Here is a 24,754-nt window from a genome sequence, read left to right on the forward strand (position 1 = left end):
TAGCATTGGGGAGGGGTGGATAAAAGGGGGGATGGGCACAAGAAGTGTGTGTGTTTGTGTGTCAGTCATATTAATTCATGTTTGAAAGAGATGAAGCTCATCCATCCCTGAGGGAACTGAATTCCAAGATAAATCTCTATCCAAGAAATGTTCCAGCAGCATATTTCATTTTCCTCTCACTGTGTATGTCATCTGTACAAATTTTGCTCAAAGACGTCGACATTATGAATGCATGAAACACCTAAACATGACAGCCAGTGCAGTATGAGTGTGTGTATAAAAGGAGGGGTGCGGGTCTTGCCCCCGTGCTGAATAATTGCTCTGTCCTGGTGCTCATTTGCAGGCATGGCCGACTGCAGCAGCAGCACTGAAACAAAGGCAGAGAGGAGGAATGAGGGGGGGAAAGAGGGCCTGAGTGAGACAGAGCGAAAGAGAGACTGCAGAGGCCAGACAAGCAGAGCACAAGCATACAACTCAGTAGCACTGAGCGCTGACTGCTGAAAGCCTAATTCCCTGCTCATTACTCCAACCTCAAACCACATGAAATGAAATATATTTATAGTCCAGGGGTTCACAATGGTCCCAGTCTTCAGCTATCCATCACCCGACGGATACTAGAGATGTCAAAGTTGTGAATAAATACTGAAATTATGAGCTAGAGAGCAGAGGAATCAAAGGAATGAATGACTGCAGATTTGGACAACTGATGAGATTAGCATATAGATAAAACAAACATATAAATTAAAGGATAGGTTTGGAGTTTTTGAAGCGGGCACCTTCAAAAGTTATGGCCTTTTAGTTTGTTCATGGACAGAAATTCCTCACTGAGCCACAGAGGAGGGATACTTCCACGTTTGTTAGCAGAACATAACACCAAGAATAAACCTGCACCTAATAGCCAGGATGAAGACACCCACTCGATCTGACTAGCATCGTATTAGCTTTGGATAAACTTTGGAGGACTGTGGAGTGTGTTCCACATCTTTAAAGGTAAACTACGCAGGATTTGTCAGCTACGAATTGTCAACAAGATTGTTAGCGAAAGTGAAAGTGAAAACCAACCCCAGATTCAATCGATTTGTAACGAGCTTTGTCTGTTGGCATTTAGCCTTGCTTGTTAATCATTACATTTGTCTCGATTGTAGCAGACAAACGTAGCCTAGCCCTGATTTTTTTCCCTCAGTTATGATCTAACATCACCTGTAGTGATGCGCTGCGCAGGTGAGCAGCGTTCAGTCCCTTCCTTTTGCTTGTGTGTGTTTGAGAGACAGAGAGAGACAGAGATAAGGGAAGAGAAAGTGGAAGGTGGACTATTGCATGCAATGATTCTGTAAGTTATTAATAGTTTAACATTATTCAGAACTCAATGGGAACCGCCTGTCCGCAATGAATGGCATGAATAAATAAATGAGACTGTCACTGCACACAGTGGCCAACAGCTCTGGCAACTCGAGGTTGCTTTCTTGAAAATATGGGCACTGTTTTCCCCTCCTCAATATCAAGAACACATTAGGCCTATAATGGTGAGCTGTAGTTTATGTGCAGGATTTGAATTACTATTACGGTTACAAAGGATAAGGCAGGGTGTTAATAACTACAATTATAATTTCAGTAGGCCTATTGTGATGATAAGAAATTATCATCACAATAGGCATTCAACAGAAATACAAATGTAGGGAGAAACACATTTTTTCATTTTGAGGGCCTGACAAGGCTACAATAGTGAGGCCTATCAAAACATATCTCTGGTGTTTTAATTTTTCCACTACTTGCTTTCATCATAGAGATTATAGGTACAATCATAGATTATATGTGACCGTAGTTTTGTCCCACACTGTCCACAGCAATACTGAAATAATACAGTTATGCATGCCTTAACAACCAAACAGAAGCAGATATTTTAAAGTAAGACATAAGTTACTTTCCATAGAAGAAGAAAATAAGAAAATACAGGAACAGGGCAGAGTCTCTACAGATAAATACACCACCACACACTTCTAGTGGACTGTAAGTGATGACTGAGCCTATATATTGTTGTTTCAGGAAAATCCTGCATGGTGCACCTCTAATAATAGAGCTGTGCTACATAGCACTGGCGGATTTGGATTTGGTTTGGATGATTAATACCAGGGCCAGAATCATATTCATATTATTAATAACTTCACTATTAAATGTGGCTAAATTGTGTAAGGAGCAATTTAACAGTTTTTGTTCAGTCTTAGCTCTCACAATGGCATTTTGGGCCACAGAATGCAGCTGTTTTAAACCAAAAGTTGTAAGAAAATACATAAACAACCCACTGTATGCTACTTCTCCAGCACTAAATGGCTGGAGTAATTAACAGCTAAAGAGCCAGCTATATCTCTCAGAAGCTGGTGGAGACCAAAATGAAGTCAAAAGGAGCGGAAATAGAGGGCTTACATTTGCCAGGTGCTAACTTTGCTCTGTATTTGGATATTGTAAATGATAAAATGGTACATGGACTGCACTTGTATAGCGCTTTTCTAGTCTCCACTCAAAGCGCTTTTATCACACATTCACACACTGGTGGCCGAGGCTACTATACGCGGTGCCAACAGCTACTCGGCAATCATTCACATGCACTCACACAAGCAATCTGGGGTTCATTATCTTGCCCAAGGATACCTCGACATGTGGCTTGAACCGCCCATTGTCCGATTGGCCCCAGTTGCACCACATGGATAGAAGTAGACAACTGAATTTGCCATTACAACTTTATAAGATGATACTATGTCAGTGTTGCGTTTACAGCTTGTTTTCACTGCCACCAAGCACCTCATGCTCTATCTATCTAACATAATATGGATGGTGTGTTGTGGTCTTGATCCTGGTGAGGCCAATGTTGATTCTCCAAACAAGGCATGTTGGTATTGTATCAACATAGATTTCTGAACCTATTCTTCAAGAAGGAAATAATTAACCCACTAAAGCAAACCAATACGACCAGACCAATGTCAAGAGACACTCCCTGACATGATTGCCAAACCTCACCGAGACCACTGAGGTTGATGTGAGGCTGAATCATAAAGGATACGTCTTCATACGGTGCCCAAAACCACTTAAAAAATTAGAGGAGGAGAGGGAATAGAGCGAGCCAGCCGCGCCGCTTCCATCCCACATCACATCCTCCCTCAGTCCCATCATTAGCTTGTCTTGTTCCAGTGGGGGGGTTAGAAAGAGCCGTCAGCGCAAGACTGTAATCAACCTGTCAGCGTCGGAGACCGGATCAGGTTTTTTTAAAAAAGCAAATGAGACATTGAAAATGGCAGCGGAAAAATAATCCTGCTGTCAAATTGAATTATGAGACAATTTTCAATTTTCACATTTATCAAGAGGCTTCAGTGCTCATGATGAACCAAGCGGCACAGTGTTGCTGTTGGGATTTGGGGTGAAAGGAAAAAGAGATTGGTGATAAGGGATAAGGAGTGAGAAGAATAAAGGGGAGGATAGTGGGAGACAGTGAGAATCAAAGCTCCGAGAGGCACAGACAGTCCTGTCAACGCCGGCTGCCATTAGGGAGGCCTTTCGCCAGCACTGATTACAGAGCGAGGGCTGGAGCAGAGCTGCAGAGCCAGCTAGCAGAGCCACTAGCATCTAATCTCCCCCTCGGTCTCTGCTGCCAGAAAGCAGATGCAACTCGCGCTAACGCCAATCTTCCACTACCGACTGTCAACAAACACAGCAGCAGGCTGAACTCTCTGTCACCAGATTACACATTTTGTTTACCCTGTGTTTGAGCCGGACATATGGACGGCCAGAGAGACACTTCTAAATAGGTGCAAACAGGCCATGCTGCAGTGCAAGAGTTCACTGTTTCAAGAATATTTAAAGCATGTTGTTAGACATTAACAGTTGTGAGATGACCTTAGATAGAACAATGGCAACATTATGAGACATTTTACACTGTTTTGAACATGACTTGAAGAAATATTTGATTCTGAGAGACCAAAAAATCCTGAAGTTGTCTTTCCCCTCCTTAAAACAAATTTATACCAGTTTCACAGGTTTGCTTGGCTGAGAAATGTTTAACAAACAAGCATCAATATTTTCAACATAACTCAGTCCTCTAGTTCAGTATTAGGGAAATTACTTGCCAAGAAGCCAATTTTCATTGGACACAGGTCTTGGCTGTGAAGGCTTAGGCACACCTTCAATTTCTTGTAAAAAGGCATGCAGGAGGAAATGACAAGTGAGAGAAGAGAGAATTTGCGCACATACTGTCCTTTAACTTGCAATAAAATTATAAATCTGAATGTATTTGTTCTGATATTTAATTTAAAATGTGAAATTTCTTGATACGCAACTTCAAGCGCTGATTTTGAATGTTTTTTTTTTCTTCTGCCGTGTTCACCTACCCGTGTCCAAAAATTTAAGCTTCAGAATTTCAAAATATAGATTCAGGTTGCTTAAATTTGAGCGGATCCCAAAATTTTGGTAAAATAATTTTATTTCTTTTATTCTGAAACTTGAATTTTTGGACCTAAATTTGTGAATGAATATTGAAATGTAATTGAATTTAATCTAAACACTACTGAATTCACCTCTTTCAAATTAAAATATGTTTTTTTTTTAATATGCAATGTCAATTGCTGAATTTGAATATTTTTTTCAATGTTCAAAAATTGAGATTAAATTTTTTTTTTTTTAAGAATTTAAGAATTTCAAAACAATTTTTGGATTTGACAAGATTTAATAAATTTTGTGTTCTACTTTTTATATCCTGAAACTTGAATTTTTGGACCTGAAAACATATAATCAAATTCAGCTTTTGAAATTGAAAGTAAAAAAAAATATACATTTTTTTTAAAAGAGGTGAAATCAGACCAAATTACTTCAAATAAATGTTTTTTCAAAGTATAATATTTCAATGCTATGAATTCTGTAGTGTTTAAATTCCAATATTAAGTATTCAGTGGTTGTTAAAATTAAAATAGGTATGTCTCTTACTTGCTTCTATACTCTAGACCATCATCAGGTAAACTTTAATAAAGTTTATTGCAAGTAAAAGGACACTGGACACAACAAAAACTTGAGTGAATGTGTTTACGTGGACATGGGTAACCCATTTATGGGTTTTTTTCTTGGTATGATCATATTCGAGATACGGTGTTTACATGAAAACAGAGAAATTGTGTTATTCAAATTCCCTGTATACATCTCAGTTTCTTTCAGAGTATTCCAGCTAGCATATTCCGGTTTCTCAGTGATGGAATATGTGTGAATATGTGTTTACATGCTCAAACACATAAAGAGGATACTCCAAAAACTCAATCACAAATGGGTTATTCATGCCCATATAAATGCACTTGGTGACAGATTGAATCACTTTCTTTAATCAGATAGGGGCATATGGTTATCACAGGATTTATTCTCATGGGTCACCATAAAACCTGATGTCTAATCCCAAATTAAAAGGTAGGTCAATCGCATTGGCGTATTGGAAGTGAGGTTTGATCGCTGGTTGTTTTCTGCTCCCCCAACAGTGAGACTGGGGCGCAGCCAAGTCACTATGATCAGGATTAGCTGAATGGATCATCGTAGGCTTGCGTGTAATCTGCATGGACCTCTTCATCCAGATTTAGATGGGAGATTTCATAGCTGGTCAAACTCCTGCTTGATGTGTTGCTTGAGAGAGACAAGTTATCAAATCCAGAACAAAGAGCGTCTCAATCATGTCATATCATAGACACTGAATCAACCAAAGCTACAAAATTAAGGCCAATAAGAAGCCAGTATTACTGTGTTTTTAATGTTGTACTTTATCCTGTTTCCTCTGCAGTGTGAAGAATAACAAATGAAGCATCATCTGCGTCTTCATTCCAGACTTGCTGGTGTATCATCATATCCAAAAAAGCTGTCTCCCGAGCTGTCAGCTCATCGGACCGCCTCTGAAAGCATGACTCAACCTTCAAAAAAAAAAAAAAAAAATGCAGCAGCATTAGCACAAGCTGCGTTTCACTGAGCTGGCAAATTTATTGCAGGTGCATGAGTACACAACAGCGGTGGCTTCAGTGGTTCTGCATCATTGAACACAAGTGTCATTAAAGCTGTAACTGCAGCTCTGTTTTAGTGGGCCACCATATAACCTGAACTGCTGTGGTTTTACGAGAGAGCAGGGATCCGTTGACATGAATGCAGATATTGATTAAGGATTAGGGTTAGTGCTTTGGGACAAAACAGAAAGGAAGCTGGGGGAAGTTGAGACGAAGGGGAAAGATAATCTAAACATAGATCTAAATGTGAAGCATGACAAGAGAAATTAAATTAATTCTGACAATGAAATGTTATTTCTCCATCTTATATCATTGTTAACCTAATATCTCTGGGTTTTGGACTGTTTATTGGAAAAAACAAGTGAGCTGAAGGAACCTCCTTGTGCTCTAGAAAACTGTAATGAGCCTCTTTCACAATTTTATAGGCTAAACAATGACTTTTAAATGGGGACTAGAAAAGTGAAAAGTGTTTTTGCAGGACATTATGATGACCTTTGGATATAAAATGTCATCACTTCATTATTTTATCCCATAAGACATTTGTGTGAAATTTTGTCATAATTAGCAAATGAACTCTTGAGTGATGGCCAAAAATGTGTTTTGTGAAGACACAGTGACCTTGACCTCTGACGCACTAAAGCACAGGGTACCAAACTGTAAGTTGAATAGATACAAACTGTCCTTTATACCTACCTTGATCAAACTGTTAAATAATGCAAGATAGTGTGTGTGTGTGTGTGTGTGTGTGTGTGTGTGTGTGTGTGTGTGTGTGTGTAAGTGAGAGATTGTAAAGGGATTGTGCAATAAAACTGATAGTATAGGGAAGTGCAATAGAAAGGACTCCAATGAATTAATTTGTGCAATAGAAGTAGGCCTAATGATTGAATGGGGGAGTGCAATATTAGTAGTGCAATAGTGCAAATGGCGAGAGGGTGTGTGTGTGTGTGTGTGTGTGTAGGGTTGCGAGATGGAAGGATTGTGGACATCGGGAGGTGTTTCTTATGTTTCTATGTGCTTTTCTGTTGTGTTATATGTAAACATTTCTTGTGTCCAAGAAAAATTTCTCCCAAGGGAGACAATAAAGTAACTAAACTTAACTAAACTAAAACTAAATTATATTCACTTCATCCTTAAGTCCAAGTGGACATTTGTGCCAAATTCAAAGAAATTCCCTTTAGGCGTTCTTGAGATATGGGTACGTACATGCGGATGGACAACCCGAAAACATAATGCCTTTGGCTATGGCTGTCGCCGACGTGGAGGCATAAAATTAATGGTCATAATCAAGGCTATATTTCAGCACTTAGTATGGGTCAAAACTCCAAAAACATTGAATCCTACACTTCCCATAATGCAGTTCAAAACATCCTTCATACATGTAAGACACTCTCTGTTTGAAACACACAGGTCTTTAAAACTCCATGCCGCAGGTTTGCAACATACATGTTCTGATCAAAATTTGGACATGGCTTGGAAACCAAAGGGTCGCCGGTTTAAGACCCTATCCAGACCCAATATGGTGCATGGACTGGTGGCTGGAGAGGTGCCAATTCACGTTCGTGGGCACTACGAAGGTGCCCTTAAGGAAGGCACCGAACCTCCAACTGCTCAGGGCGCCTGTCCATTAGAAGGCACAAAAAAGTGTCCACGAACAAGGACAACAGGTCTAAGTTAAGTAGAATGAAGTATAAGGTTGAGTAAACCCAAAATGTGATGTCCTCATGTGAGGACACAGGGTCTCAGGAGGATATCTGATTTTCTCCACATCACCCAGCCCTAGCATGATGATCCTGATTGGTGATGATAATTAAAATGAAGGTCTACTCAAAAAGTTCTTGCAGTTTTGCTTTTTGAAATCAAATAAAAAATATCAGAAAGGCTCTAATAACATGTTTGCATTCACCCTTTCTTCCATGACTACTACAGTATGCCTGTAAGCCTTACAGCCAGTAATACTTTCACCCAGACATGGACCTTGTAATCGCTTGCACTGGCAGACGCATGTTAATGACTGAGGATCGGATCACCACCACAACACCAGCAGGCTCGCAGGAGCAATCTCCTTCCAACACAAGGCTGATGTCCATTTCCCACAACAACTGCTCCTTTTGGCTTGAAATGGTAGAAAATAGTGGCATCTGCTTGTTGTGTTGTTTGCTTTAAACAAACAGCAAATTAGATTTAAGACGGTGGAACATCTAATTACCCAAATCCGTGCTGATCTTGCTGTCTGTTCAAAGGTTAGCAGCCAATCATACGTCTTAGCGTCTGTCAGCAATCATATCCTGCTCATATAATTTCATCACTAAAGGTTATTTATGATTATTAGATTAAGGCATTTTCTTTGATGAGAGATCAAATTGTTTCAAAAGCGTCTGGATTCATTTATTTTTCTCAAAGCTTTCAATTCATTTTTCAACCAAAACATTTTAGAGATGTATGATGCTGTCAGATTCTTTTACTACTGTTGTTGTTTGATCAAAAGCTGTTTAAGGCCTGTGATGTCAGAGGTCAAAGGTGAGTATGCTCAGAGCTGCTAGACCAGACACAGACGCTGATCCTCTCCATCCCCTCAGAGCCCTCTGCATATAGACACTACAGCGTGACTCACACTGAAGCCAAAGACCGACACCTTGTCTGAGCCCTGTGCTCCTGCTCAACCTGCTGATTATGTCAGTCTGGTTCAAAGTGTTTAGTTCAGTACAAAACCAGGCCTATAAAAGCACTGTTTATGCCATTTAAATTAAAGATGACTCTCCAGAAAGGGGTGACAGAGCGAGATTATTTATTTACAGTCACCAGATGAACTCCATTCATGTTTTGGTAAAAAGAAACAGTTTACGATATTGACACAATCACCCAACAGCCCAGCCACTCGTCATTATCCAGAGTGTGCCACTGCATCAAGGCTTGTGAAAAGCCCTGCAGTGCATAAAAACCTAAGTGGTTTGTGAAAGTGCAGCTTTCCTTGTTCGCAACCGCCAAGAGCAAATAGCAGGCTGCTTGTTTGCCAAGAGCCAGCGTCACACCATCTCAATGACCAGCTTGCGATTCATAACCGAAAACACAAGCGCGTTGGGAATGTCCAATACACTTCTCATGCAACAACCAGACCACCACTGGACACAATATTGACTATGATGGATGGAAAGTCTGTCTTCCTTTCTACCACCCAGCAAGACGGCCTCTCAGGGGTGCATATTGTCTCATCACTCACATTCATATACAATGTGAAGGCGTATACACACACCCTCCCACGCTGACAGGCTAAAGATGGCCTGTGTGTGTGTGTGTGTGTGTGTGTGTGTGTGTGTGTGTGAGTGTGTGTGTGTTTGTGTGTGTGTGTGCTTCTCCTGGATTGTCATTCCTCTCTGATATAAGCAGAACACAGGAAATTCCTCAAATGTGAAATATGCCTCAGAGAGGCCTGTTTAAAACAGAGACGTGATTTGAGGAGAACGAAATAGACAGGAAGTGGAGAGGCTGTGCGTACATGTGTGTGTGTTTTACAGCAGAAGAAGGGGGAGGTGGGCGGAGGGGACCGATGCTACGACTGTGGGGGAATTCAGGGGTGAGAAGGCAGTCAACTGTTTTTATGGACTTAAATAAATTTGCGCTTGTCTGAGGGCGTGTGTATCGTGGCGTGCATATCAACTCCCTGCCAGATTGTGTGTGTGTGTGTGTGAGCGCTCCTGCTCGCGTGTGCCCGGCTTTACACTAACCACAGGGTGTAGCCGTGGGCTTTGAAGTCGTCCATACACCCTGGGCTGAACTCAAACACAGGCTACTGTACAAGATCCCATATTACTCCATGGAAAAATCACAACATGCTTTTTACTCACAGGGAACACAGCCCTGTCTATTCCCCCAGTAAAACTTCACTGGGAAGAAAACGCTGAAAAACAGGGGGCCCAGTGTAGGGCCGAGGCTGACAAGTATTTACATATTTCTATTAATAGATCACCGGATATCAGACAGAATTATCAACGCATTACACACCATAAACTTAGAGGAATTGGCGAATTCAGGCAAATGAACAGATAAAACATTTAGTTTATAAAATCTGGTTTATAAAAAAGGTCTGACCAGCACATCCAGCCACAAAGATATTTAAGTCACATTATGGAACTAGCAAATGCCAACAACACACAAATAATTGACAATCAAAATAAGAAATTGTCATATTTTGGAATAGGTGTTTTTCAAAGTATGACACACTGCAGTCTAGGGGTGTAAATCACCAGCTTCATCACGAGACGATATTATATCGATTTGTTTGGATGATGATACGATGTTTGCCGATATCACAAAGTCTGTCACGATACGATTTTGATTCGATTCGATTCAGGAGCCTGCAATCAATATGACGCAATATCATATGCCCATCAAACACAATCATTTACATCAACTCACAAAAACAACTAGAATATGATTGACCATTTTATTTCTGAGCTCTTCCAGGTATCAGGAATTTAAATGAAAAACAGTATGCTTCTGTAACAAAAAATAATAAAAACAGACCTGTTCACTAAAATGGTGACACAGACGTGCTATGTGAATTTCAAAATAAAGGCGTATCTTTAAGATGACAATATGGATTGATGTTTTCATTTCGCATCGATGTAATTGGATCGTTAATCAATGAATCGATGTTTCGATGTAGATCGATGTATCGTTAGACCCCTACTACAGTCCCCATAATTCTTTGGGGGATGCAAACAGAAATTCGTGAGTTATGTTGTGGATCACTATGATGTTTTTTATCTTGTGTGCAAAATAACTAGGGATGCATGAAAATATTGGTACGCCACCTATACTGGCTTCAAAATGAAGTATCAGAATCAGCAAACATGCTTCTTCTTATTTTGCAAAATGAATATTACATACATTGAAAAGTATTGTATTTCCTTTGTCCATTTGTGGTGGGCCATCATGATAACAAGCATGCATACATAATACAAAGGTGTATATATCAATATCAGTATCGGTTATCTGTCAAATGAGTTGTTACATATCCGCATATTGGATAACGGCAAAAAATCGAATATCTTGCATCACTTGTAATAACTTCTGTGTTATTATCTTGCATGCACAAGATATTAGGCTAACGTAAGCACACAAGAAAAAACTTCATGCACAAAGCAAAAATTATTATGAATTTTTTTTTTAAAGATATTTTTTGGGCACTTTTAGCCTTTATTTGATAGGACAGACAAGCGTGAAAGGGGGAGAGAGAGAGGGAGTGACATGCAGCAAACGGCCACAGAACCGGGCCGCTGCGGCAACAGCCCTGCACATGGGGCGCCCGCTCCACCACCAAGCCACTGACGCCCCAGCAAAAATTATTTTGTTTTGGGAGTTTAGGGGCTACGTAAATTTCTATGTGAATTTTGAGCCCGGTCTCACACCAAAGTCGTCGAAATCATGCTCACTCACTATCTCTAGGTGTCAGTGTCCGGGGCTGTCAATCAAATCATCAGCTGTTCTACAGCTGATCCACAATCAATCCACAATCAATCAATAGCACAGTGACACCCCATTCCATCAGCCTATCATCTTACTGCTCCTCATTCTAATTATGGTTCTTTTTCTGTTTGCGTACCCTCCACCTCTCCATCGCTGCCTAGTCTTCTTGGATTCAACCTCATTAGCCCCATCAGTCATCAGCCACCTCCACCTCCACCAGTGTCTAGACTCCATGCAGGGATTTATCTTGCTGCCGCTCAGATGTCTCATGATCACAAAATATATCCCTTTGGTGTCTAAGCGCCAAAGACTTCTGTTTAATCTTATCAGCACAAATCATCTGTTAATCTGTACACTCATATACGTATTAAACTTTATTTCATTCTCCTGTCTCTCCTGACAAAACTGTAATTGTCACTACAAACCCTTTCAGCTCATGTAGTATCGTTGCCTTCCCTACCTCCCCTGCAACTTCCCTGCGGTTCCCCCTTGAAAACCTCGATAGCGAATTATCCATTAGCAGTTCTGGTTTGTAATGTACCCATGGATTTGCAGACAACTATTGAGTTCTGGAGTTATATTTTATATGATTTCCAAGCAGATTTTTTATGTTAATCGCTGCAATCAGGTGATAATAGTCTTTTTATTAGCCTCCACAAACTAATTAAATATGCCATGTGTCCCTTTCACCTTATGCAATTATCTTTACCCTCCCCTCAACTCTCCCATGCCTCTCCCTTACAGTTTGAAAATCTCTGTCGAAGAACCTCAGCCTCAGGTGCTTACTCTCTAATTAAGAAGCTTCCTTTCTCTTCTGTTTGGTTTGTCTTATCCTTGACTGCGGTGTCTGAATGCAGCAAAGCAAACAAATAATTCATCAAGCAGAAGCAAACCCCAAATGTCAGAGATGATGCACTCACGCCTACAGAGTTCACAGAAACAGCGAATCGAATTAAAATGAGAATAAAGTGATGGATCAAAAGTGCTAAAACAGTAATGAATAAATGGCAATGCAGCTTTCCCTTGGTGCTGATTGTTTCTCTAATAACATTGTGGATTATTAAAAGGGCAGGTTACCAGCAAGGAAAGGTAAACGGCTGTAATTTGTAGCAGGGATGTCCCCGTTTTTAAGCCATTTCCTGTTGATGGGAGTTCTGAGCCTTGGCGTCCGCATGCCATCTGCTCTAAATTAGCACCTACACAGGGAGCACTGAGATCTGGGCACCAGTGGTCAGACACTGGGGTTCAGAGTCATGAAGCTCCAGTAGGACGACAGCTCAAGATCAGCTTAATGGAAGCAGTCATAGCAGAGTAAGGTGAATATTAGATGCTGGAGGAGGAAGTGAGCTCTGTCATTAAGATGGAAGGTTTGAAAGGCTAAATACTAAATTACTTCCACCACATCCAGTTATGGCTTCATGTGAGCAAGACTAGGCAAAACTACTTTTCCTTCAGGACTAAATTCAGATGACAGAGGCCTGTTAGCAAGGCCAATTAAATTATATTTCAGTCCAGATGTTGGACTGCTTCTCTAGAGAGAAGTGTGAGAAGCAGCAGATAAGCCCTGTTGAGTTGCCGTGGCGCTCAGGCTTGGAGAAGAGAGGACACACGTGTCACTGAGATGGAGTGAAGACCGGAAGTTTCTGGAAGTCATCAGAGACAGGCGGGTGGGGGAGCGGGGGGGGGGGGGGGGGCTGCACGGGACTTTTACTGCAGCGGAGGAGGATGTCACAACTCGCATGCACACACGCCCACACACAAGGCAAATCACACACAGTATGCATTCAAATATAGTAAATGGACACACACATACACAAAACACCACTTGGAGACAAACACAACACGCCAAAAGACGTCAACAAAGACCCACATCCTGGGCTGGCAGGTCACTGGCCCAGCATGCACACACGCAGCTCAATCCTGCCAAGTGTAAACACCAATAAATGACAAACAAACACAGACAAACACATCCCCGAGTTGGAGTCAACAGCTGTCAAGTCTTATGGGGCAACTCTGTCATTCAGGCCAGGCATGGGAAACCGCCCTGTCAGTAAAGCATCCAAAACAAGCAAACTGGCTCTTTTCCCCTCCTCCTCCTTCCATCCCCCAAAAAAGAATGAGTCATGGTAGGAGGCTCGGGAATAGAGATGATGTTGATTTCTGGCTGCTCTGGATGGGGAATAACTGTACGCACTACCCTCGTGATAAATTAAAAACAATGTGTTGTTTTGACATCTATTTAAAAATTGTAAACAAATTTTCAACTGCTCATAAAGGATCATAACCCATAGTTTTAGTCCATTAACTACAAATCATACTTCTCATTAGAACTAACCACAACTTTTTCCACCATTCAAGGAAGCCATTGATTCTTATTCATTTCTGCATCGTACTATAAACAACAGGCTACTTTTGACTGAGCTCTTTGGCTTTCCAAGGAGAAACAACAATAAAAACAGGTCACTTAAAACTTGTCAATTATACCTGATCCTTGACAATCAGGACAGCTACTGATTTAGTAAAATCCTATGCATAGAATGTTCTTACTTAATGTATACAGTTTGTGTGGATGTTGTGACAAATCACTTCAAGCTAAGCTAACTAGCTTCCTGACAACTTTCCGAGTTACTGCTAGCTAGCCTAGCCAACTAGCTAATACTTTCTGGATGGAATAAAACGTCATAGCATGATGGATTCTCCTAAATTTTTGGTGCTATAAATGACAGATATGAGTACAACACATACTACGTGAGTTAGTTAACCCTTTGAACTCTGCAATAGAAATGGTCCACCAGTGCCAACAGTGATATTTTGGCTTGTTGTGATTTCACTTCCTGGATTATCTTCAAATGCTTCATATCTCCGAAAGCAGTTCAAACCTAAGCTAAAAGTTTATGCACGTCAATACACCAGAATAACGATGAAAATAATGAAACTGTGTCCTGAAAAATAATACAAAAATTGTTTATCATCATTTTATCACTAAACAGAGGCAAAGTTTGCTCAGCATCATTTCATTTTATGTACAAGAGTTATAAACAAAAATTCCGCCTATCAATCATTCCACTGGAACTGCACTGCTAGGCAAAACGTGGGTCCGTGTTTACTTCCTGTCAGCTGATGTCATTTGTTTCACTGCAAAACATTCCTAAAGGAAATACAATGGGACCCACATTCTGCTGGGTCCTGGCATTCATGTGGATGCTACTTGACATGCTCTACCCACCCGAACACTGTTGCAGACCAAGCAAAACCCCTCATGGCAACTCCAAAGGTACCCCCGATCCACAGTGGGTGCTCCTTGGACTGGACTTGGCCCTGAAATGTGAAGGCATGGACATAGGACCTCTTGAGGGTGTCCTTTGGTTTCTGGCACCAGGGCACTGGCTTCAGATCTTTTGAGTCCTGTACGATGTGAGGTGGGGTACCAGCATGTCCCAAAGATGTTTGATCAGGTTGGGATTTGGGGAATTTGGAGTGCAGGTCGACACCTTGAGGTCTCTGTCACCTTCCTCGGGCCATTCCTGAGCATTTTTTGTGGTGTGGCATGACGCACTGTCCTGCTGGGGGGGGGGGGGCACTGCTAATGGGGAGTGCCGCTGCCATAAGTGGGGGTACCTGTTCTGCACTGGTGTTCATGGGGGTGGAGCATGTCAGGTGGCAACCACATGAATGTCAGAACCCGAGGTTTTCCCAACAGAACATAAGAAAAACTCGCAGAAACACTGGTATGGTCCTTTAAAAAGGAACTACAGTGGTGGAAAAAAGTTTTCGGACACCCTTAAAATTTTACACAATCTCAAATATTATTATGAAATATTTGTGGAAAAATCTTTTTTGTGTATCAAAAGGTGTGGCTGCATTAGACAGATACAAACAAATACAAATTATATTTTTTTGTTTATTGTTTACAAGAAAAACTAACAAAACTAAATTCTTGACAGTTTCATTATGTCAGTTCTCAACATTGTATCAAAGTCAACAAATAACAGAGAATGTGTTCAAAACTGAACAAAAAATAAATAAACCATCACATCATCAAATTGATATTTAGTAGTCCTGCCATTGGCATGTAGTAGAGCTCTACTCCTGGCTGGCATGTTCCCCACGAGCCTTTCACACTGTTGAGGGGTAATCTTGTCCCATTCTTCTTGAATTACTGCTTTTAATTCTTCGGTTTATGCTTTGAAACAGACCTTTTGATAATCCACCACAGATTTTCAATGGGGCTCATGTCCGGGGATTGAGCTGGCCACTCTAAGACCTGGATACTGTGCTCCTGCAGCCAAGTTCTACTGGCCTTGGATGTGTGGCAAGGGGCATTATCTTGTTGAAACATCCAGTTTTTACCTCGAGGGAACAGTGCACGCGCAGAAGGGAGCATGTGGGTTTCGAGAATGGTGCAATACTTGGTAGAGTTCAATGTGCCATTACAGACAGTGAGATGACCAACACCAGCAGCACTCATGCATCCCCAAACCATGATACTGCCTCCACCATGCTTGACAGTAGGTACTCTACATGCTGGAGATAATGCTTCGCCTGGCCTTCTGCGTACCCTCACATTAGTAGGAGGAAGATAAAGCTGGAAACTGGACTCATCTGACCACAAAATCTTCTTCCAATTCCTGGCTGTCCAGTTCTTGTGTGCCTGGGCCCAACGACGCCGGGCTAACCTCTGTCTCTCATTGATCAGGGGCTTCTTGATAGCCTTGTAGGACCTTAAGCCATGATCTAAAAGTCGGCCACGTACAGTGCGGGTGGAACACTGGACACCAGTTTGGTTTGACCACTGCTGCTGAAGCTCCCGTGATGTCATTCGGCGGTTTTGCCTGCACATGTGGATCAGGATGCGGTCATTTCTTGCTGAAGAAACCCTTGGACGCCCAGATCTTGGTTTGTCTTCCAAGCTGTTGGTTCGTCTGTATTTCTGCAGAGTGTATCCAACTGCTGAAGGACTGCATCTGCACTTCCTGGCTATCTGGCGGCAGCTGTACTCTTCCTGGCTGAGAATCTTTATCTTCAGGTGTGTTTCCTGCATTAGGTTCCTTGTTTTAGCCATTTTTGCATCTGAAGAACTTTCAAATGTGCTGGCTTTATGTAGACACGAAGCTTGGCAACAAAAATTGTGTCTTTTAATAAAAAGAACGACCTTCATCACTGGTACCAAAATGACCCAATACTCAAAATTTCTTATGTATTTTTATGGAACCAATCAATTTTAAGTTTTTAATGGCTTTTTTAGGATTTATTTAGTATTTCGGCTGTGACTGTACTAAAAGAAATTGCACTTGAAGACCTAAGAGTGATTCTTAATGCAATATTTCACAAATGCATGGGGTGTCCGAAAACTTTTTTCCACCACTGTACAACAAGGCAGGCGTGAAATAAAAAGCCTCAAGCACCAAAGGGACCAGTCCAGTGGGCAGCTGAGTGATAATGTAGTAGACACAACATAACTGTTCAATCAGCTCAAACAGACTGCCTTTTAAACTGCATTTTAATCGCAAACACAATCCCTCCGCATCTTTCCTCCGTCGACAGGAAGCACCTCGGCAGCACCTCCACCTTGAGGTACTCTAAGAGCAAGCTATTAGTGTAAGTGATACAGCAATATTGTGGTTAGAGCGAGAGGCGAGCTTGGATGGCATGCGGGGGGGGGAGGCAATAATATGAGCAGGCCCGTAAGGCAGATGAAGGAGGTTGAGTGGGGAGGGGCTCCATGCCTGGGAATCTCTTGCCAGTTTCCATTAACAAAAGAGGAAGGAGGGAAGAATGAAGCTGGAGTTATTAAGATAAAAGAGCACAGCAGCATCCCAGGTATAATGCACTGACATGGGGTTTGGTGTGGTGGAGCGATAATGACTTCATGCACTTAGGGGACTCAAGAGTGAGGTCAGTCTTCATTAACTTACTCGACATTTACATGCTTGGAGCCAACTGCAGCTCAGGATATGTCTTTCTAATTATTACTGTGGCCTCTCTTAAGTCACAATTGCCATTATGTTCCATAATAAAAAATGAAAGCTCATGCCCAGCAAGGTTGTTTTTGTCACAATCATTGTCTGAAGCCAAATGTATTGCGTCAGGAAAGAGACAACTGAAACTTCTCTTTGCTGTCACAGAAAAACTCACTTGATGGTTTTATTCAGTCAATATTTTATTGCGCAGTCGGCAACGCTGTGTGGGCTACAGGTTTCTGTGGGGTTCTGGAGGCTGCTGTTATTGCTGCAGTGATAGTACTTTGTTTCCATGACACTGAGATGAGTCACTATGGCTACAGCTCCACCGGGAAACAAAGTTAAATGAAAGAGTGACTGTGATGGCGGAGTTTTATTGGCAGATAGGTGATGTAGAGGGAAATAAAAAGCTGGGTGAACCATGAAGTCACAGAGAAACACTCTAAAAAGCAGCATTGCAATCTCTTTAAAATGTATTAACCTGGCATTAAATCCAGTTACATGAATGAAGACTACTGAAATATAAAACTGTGCATGATCTTCGTTCAAGCATTCCTCTACTGCCTTCATTTTTTATGTCTCAAGAAACAAACGGAGCCATGAGATGGAAACAATAAACTGTTGTGTTAGTCCATCATTCCCGCTTTGTGACTTGGTGGTTGCCTCAGTGAAAAGGAGCTACGCCTGGAGAGCCTTGTCAAGTTCAAAAATTAAGCTGCGTGCAAAATTGCTTGATGAGAGATCTCTTCAGTTTATGTGTAATTTCACCCACTGCTAACTACTGAGGGTTTGTTGCTCCATCTTTTATTTCTATTCCCTTGTTACTAATTTGGGCTTGTTTTTCTTTTTTAACCATGTTTCAGTGTTTCCCCTACGACTGTACAGGCCTGGCGAGCCGCCACGCCAACGGGAACCCCAGCCAGGCCAGAAAACAACAAAAATAACGCCAAATAACCATGCAGGGTTTCCCCCTTTACTCATTCTACAGCGACCGCACGCCATGAACTGCAGCGGCGCACTGCTGTGAGTCCGAACGAGGCAAGTGTCTGTGGTTAGTTCACACATCTGTAATGACAGCAGGACAACTGAGTGTCTGTTATCTAAACCGTTAAAGTCAGATGAACAGGTGAATGAAGATAACACTGTCGGTAAGCCACTGGTTACAAAGAGGATTGGTAGTGATGACACACTGCACTGTGCTGACAGATTTGGTGCCTTTGTGTTATTAGATAAACTCAACCAGAGAACATTCAGTTACAAGCAGATCAGTGAGGCTGTTTTGCCCTCATTGTTCTCTGTGTTAATGAGTGGTTCATGTGGATTTCAAAAAGTAATGACAAATACAGGCTTCCTACAGTTTCAGGCAAGTGAGATTTCAGACTTTTTAGGACTTTTCTTAATACCGCTTAGATTGAAATGTAAGACCAATTTTACAATAAATGAAGAAAAAAAACATGAATCTATACCAATTATGTAGGGTAAGGGATAATTTTGCCCTAATGTTTATTGTAACGGAAAACACAACATTTTTCTTCTCATGGCAGAGATGATGGTAGAACAGACCTGGGAAATACCCTGTTTGATGATACGTTTTCTTGGCGATTTTGTTTGGGGGATGTGGCTGGATGTGGGGTTCAACTCCCTTGATTCATATAAAGTTCTGCTAAATTAAATAAAGTACAAGTTCAAATGTGAGGATTTATTCACTGTAAGCTGAAAACTAACTAACAACTCTCCACTTAATATATAACAGTATTTGCAAGTTGCACTGGTGCTCCATGGTAGCAAAATGTGGGGTTCAACTGCCTTGATTCATAAAAAGTACTGCTAAGTTAAATAAATTACAAGTTCAAATGTGAGGATTTATTCACTGTAAGCTGAAAACTAACTAACAACTCTCCACTTAATATGTAACAGTATTTGCAAGTTGCACTGGTGCTCCATGGTAGCAAAATACTAGTAGCAGTAGCAATAAGGCCTGCTAACACTTAGGAGATAGTGATCTGGATGGATGTAGCAGTGTGTGTGACATATTGTGTTTGTGAGTCTTTTGTTATGTGTTTGCGACTATGAGAGGCAAAGAGAAATAAGAGAGAATGAGAAAACCGAAATGCAGAAGCGAGTTTCATGCCGGTGGCTTAAAAATAACAATGTGACAATTTACAATGGATGTTCATGATATAGTCATTTTATGAATCCCACATGGGAAAAAGCCACAATACATCAAGTAAAATTGCTATATCGTCCTCCCCTAATTCAATGCTTTTTAAAAGAGCTCCAAGAACCCTGTAAATATTTGGGAAAATGGGCTAAATGTTAAATATTTAAAGAACTTTTAAAGTGTTTGAGACTGGGATGCGGTGTTGCGGTAGGTAAACAGCTGTGCCTAAACCCAACGCCAGTCTTTGTGTCCTGACCGGACAACCCATCATATTGATGAACACTACCTAAGCCTGCTAAAACCTTCATTATAAATCAATGCATTACTAAGTGCCTGCAAATGAGCTGAGCATAACCATAAAGACAGGTGGAAAAAGGTCAAACAATAAAGAATATATTAAAACCGAGGGCTGAAATCAAAAGTTCAGAGATTGCCTCAAAAAGCTCTGAAGTCTGACTTCATTTATTATTCATGCCCGGTGGAAGTGATGACACAGCCAGAGTGACAGAAAGACAAACTGAACCCGAGCGCAGGTAAGTTCATCTGTCAGAAAAGGGACACCAAGCAGTGCTGCTGTCAGTGCATCATCAGCATTCAGGACGCCGCCATCACCAGCTCCACAGGAGACAGGAGTGACATCGTCTGCAATGCAACTGACTGAGTGTCACTTTGGCTTTACACACACATATACACAAACACACACTCACACATGCAGGAATCAACACACAAAATAGAACCACATGCAGACACAGTCCATGTAGACAGAATGATGCAGTGCAGGCGAAACAAGACAGAGCTTTGTGTTTTCATTACTCAGATGTAGATGCAGATTAAAGCATCTTGACTGTGAAGCTCCATCCATGCTGTGGTTTAGATCACAACTGGTTCACATGCCTGTTGACGGGAATGCCGCCTGGTGCAGGAAATAGCTGGGCTTGAGAACATACGAGCTACTGCAGATAAAATGCATTCCGAGTCTCCTGGTTTGAAACGTGTGGAGCTGTGCTGAATTAGTGGTGAGGATATGGGAGATAAAGGCTGGAGGGAGTGGGACTTTATTTTCCTGTTTGCATCAGCTTTTTAAGTTTCATCTGATCTGTGATGGGAAAAGCATAGAAGTGGTATGAGAACCTTTGGGGGACATTTGTCACAGCTATTATCGGGGCAGTGGTGTTTTCATTCCAGAGTTATTCACACTTTTATCAGTACTATCTGTGGCTCAAGTTGGTGATCTATCATATTACATTTAGTGTACCAGTGCAATCTCAGATTTGTATTGTAGTTAATTGAAACGAAGATGTCTGCCTTCTCTCCAATATAATGGAACTAGATGGCACTCAGCTTGTGGTGCTCAAAGCTCCAAAAAAATACATTTGAAAAACTAAAAACCAATGTCTCTTTCCAGAAATCATGACCTGGTTTCTGAAGATAATCCACAGACCTTGTTGAGAGCAGTTTCATGTAGGAACTATTTTCTTTCTGTTGAACTACGCCCACCAACTGTATCACTGTGCAGAGGGAAGCATGCATCTAATCATGGCGACAGGCTTATGCTTATGACAGCATGAGATGTAAACACTGATGACGTCCTCCTCAGCTGAGCTGTAAGGGTCATTGGTCAGTGTAGGGTCGTCAAGCGTCTGTCGCCCTAATTTTGGCGGTGTGTCCTACAGTGTTGGCAAGACTTGGCCCTTGTTGGTGTTTCGGTGCCGGAGATGCTGGAGCCCATCAGTGACAGAAATAACTCTGAATGGCAGTTCAGTTTAATGATGAGAAGATTCTGTTTCCCCTTTTGAATGACGAATACAGACTACCACCGCCTGCTGCTGTGGAGAGTTATTTCCTCTCATGCTGTTGCAGAATGGACTTGCTAGTTGGCTGCGGCTGTAGTCTTTGTGGTGTGTTCATGTGCAACTTTCTGGCTGAGATAGGGGTGACGTGAGGCGATGCAACAGTCGACCTTCGTTGCCACAAGTTCTTTGATGTGGGTTTGGTGTTTCTGGGCCTAAATGTTAGCTTGCTCAGTGGTGCTAGGTGAGCTAGAAGTTGGCGATTAGCAGGTGTAGTCTGGAAGATAAAAAATAGTTCCTATATGAAATTGCTCACAACAAGGTCTGTGGATTATCTTGAATAACTAGGTCATGATTTTCAATGGAAAGAGACATTGCTGTTCAGTTTTCAAATGTACCATTTTGGCACTTTGAGCACCACAAGCCGAATGCCATCTAGTTCCATTATATTAGAGAGAAGGCAGACATCTCTGTGGCCGATATCTACATACTTGACAACTCACACCAAAACAATATAGACTGATAAACAGCACTATAGGTAAGGGGAAAAATATGTATTTTTGATTTTGGGGTGAACTGTCCCTTTAAGTGGTCAGTGTGCGTCAAACGAAATGCTTGTTGGATCCTGAAACAGCATCTGAGTCTCTAGAGCCATTTTACTGTGTGTTTATTGAACTACATCATAACTACATCTACTTCATCCGTGGGAAGAGTTGTTTTACACTAAAAGGAATACATAAAATTCAAGAAATCATTTAATTCTAAATACAGGCTACAAACATGAAGAGGAACTTCCAGCAGCCAGAGACTGCCAAAATATACTCTATTATGTCATCCCAGAGCTGCAAATCCAAGCACCATCACACACACACACCAGTTGATGTGCAACCAGTCAGAAAAAGGAGCCTGAGAAGCGTTCCCACTCATAAGAGTGGGAGCTAAACTCCAGCAAACTGAAGTTACGTGTAAATCAAGTCTGCTTCATTTGATCAGTGGGCAGTTTTGAACGGTGCCAGTGATTAACTCATCTGCCCGGAAGCCTCTTTGACCGGGCAATGTGAGGGGTCATGCAGAGAAAAGGGGTCTATTATGCTAAGGTCCACTGCCCCTGGATAAAGGGGGTAACTTCTTTAGGTTCTCTCTGAGCCTTCCCCATGGATGACCCCTGTTTGAAGAAGGGGTGAGGGGTGGGGTGGGGGGGTGTAGTATGCCTTGATAAGGGTGTTAAGGTGGCAAACAGCCTGGCAAACCCTCAGGGCACAAGGAGCTCAGGGATTTATCTCCCTACCCCGTAGCGACCGTGGACATGGAGGCATGACGTGCAGGCTCCCTGAGGTACAAAGCAGATGGTAAGGGATTAGCATCTGAATGTGGACATGCAGACCTGCAGGGGGTCTCTCCCTCTCCTCCTGCTTCCCCACAGGGGATAGGTGAGCAGAGGGAAAGAGGGCTCTGGAGAGACAAAATCAATAATTGGCGACCCATGGTGCGCAGACAAAAGAGCTGGGAAAAGCTGGTGGCTTTAAACAGTAGTGATTTTGCAAGAGAAACGGCTAATTACAGACTGAGAATATGCTCAGTTATTTTTGCTACAGTCTTTCTATACATATTTCTGTGTGTTTTTACTCCAAGCTGAAGAGTGGCATGCAAAATCTAAATGTAATAAAACACAGAATCATGCCTGCTCTCCTGCAGTAGTGGGAGATAGCAATCAGGCCTTGTGCTCCTGTAGACATGACAGCAGCAGAGATAACATCAGGATGGATACAATAAGAAGTGACGCAGCTTTGAAGTTCACGTCCGCAATGTTTGGACTCTTAGTACACAGTCAGGGGGGAAAAAAGCATGCTGGTATCAACAATGAACTGCAGCCCAGACCTCTGCATGAAAAATGTGAGGCAGTTTAGATACAGAGGTAAAACACAAAGGACAGGTTTGCTGTTCCTAAGAGACCACAAAACTGCACTGACTTTCCTGTACCATCTATAAAACCTGTACAAATAACACTGAATATAAAAGTTTATAAGGAAACTGGGACCACATGCCAGTATATAGTATATTGTCATTATTAACAGAGCACTTCGCCTTTATGACTTTAAACAGACACTATGATACTGTGGTTCGATGCACTGATTACAGTTTTCATGGTGGATTCCGATTTCTGAGTCTGACCTGCCAATTCCAATATTGGCTGATTCTGATTTTCTTTCTTTTAAGAATTGACAGCATACACAAACATTTCTGTAACTTTTCTTTAAAGCCTCTGGAAACTTGGCTTGAAACAGTAAAAATCCACACTTGAAATCAACAATGAGTACCTCATTAAGCATCCACCAATTTCTGAGAGAAAAACAGCTCATTTGGCTCCATAAAAGGTCCAGTATGTATGGATGTGGATTAAGGGGCATCAATTGGCAGAAATGGAATATAATATTTATAACTATCTTTTCATGAGTGTATAATCACCTGAAAAATAAGAATCATTGAGTTTTTGTTACCTTCGAAGGAGCTCTTTATATCTACAAACAGAGAAAGCTCTCTTCCATGGAGTCCGCCATGTTGTTTCTGCAGTAGTCCAGAACTACCAAACTAAACACTGGCTCCTGATAGGGCCATTCACTCTTTCTTGTCAGTAGGGCTGCCCCCTAATAGTTGGCCAAATGTTAGTCCACCAGAAAGGTCATTATTTAAAATTTGAATTTAGAATTTGAATTTAATGTGAAAGGACAGACACAGGAAGTGGCCACGCTCAGCAGTCAATCAGGAGTCATGTTACAAACCAATCACAGCTGACAGATATCTTGCCCTTCTTCTGTAAATATTCAGTCTGATAAATACGGACAAGTTGATCATTTTGGTGCAGGGCTACCTCGAGCTTTCCATATGTCCCACGGACGATAGACCTATACACTTACAACAGTGGCGCCCAGCACCAGATCTCGAGTTTTCCAGGCGATTAAAGACGCGGAATGTGTACGGCCCTTAATTTCCAGGGTTGGTACCTGTGGTTATTCCACAGGCTAGTCAATAACATGTCGGCAGGAAAACCAAAGTGTGGGATCATTTTGAGAAGGTGAAGGACGAACCCAAGGTGATATGTAAACTCATCTTCATTGGTCGACTACAAACATGACGTATCATCTGAAACATGGAAGCAGCTACATGCCCATTAGCCACTTAGCACAGTCATTACTGCTTTGCAGACAGCGTCATTAACAGGCAGCTCGCTCAGTGTGTGACGTGCACTTGTAGATAGAATAAAGGCCTATATTAATGAAGGTTCATTAGTACGGTTTTGTATTTCTCTGTAATGTAGCACAGTGTTAACAATGTTACTGATACTATTCTTTCTCACACCTTCAA

At 41.6% G+C, this 24,754-nt stretch overlaps 1 protein-coding gene across 8 annotated transcripts in view; it reads right to left on the minus strand.

The window, feature by feature from the left end:
* Nucleotides 1-24,754, minus strand: part of LOC125884725 (microtubule-associated protein 2-like) — a 78,450-nt gene that overhangs the window by 45,191 nt on the left and 8,505 nt on the right. The gene's annotated exons all lie outside the window — the stretch shown is intronic.

Source organism: Epinephelus fuscoguttatus, linkage group LG24, assembly GCF_011397635.1.
Source record: "Epinephelus fuscoguttatus linkage group LG24, E.fuscoguttatus.final_Chr_v1".
NCBI classification, from domain to species: Eukaryota; Metazoa; Chordata; class Actinopteri; order Perciformes; family Serranidae; genus Epinephelus; species Epinephelus fuscoguttatus.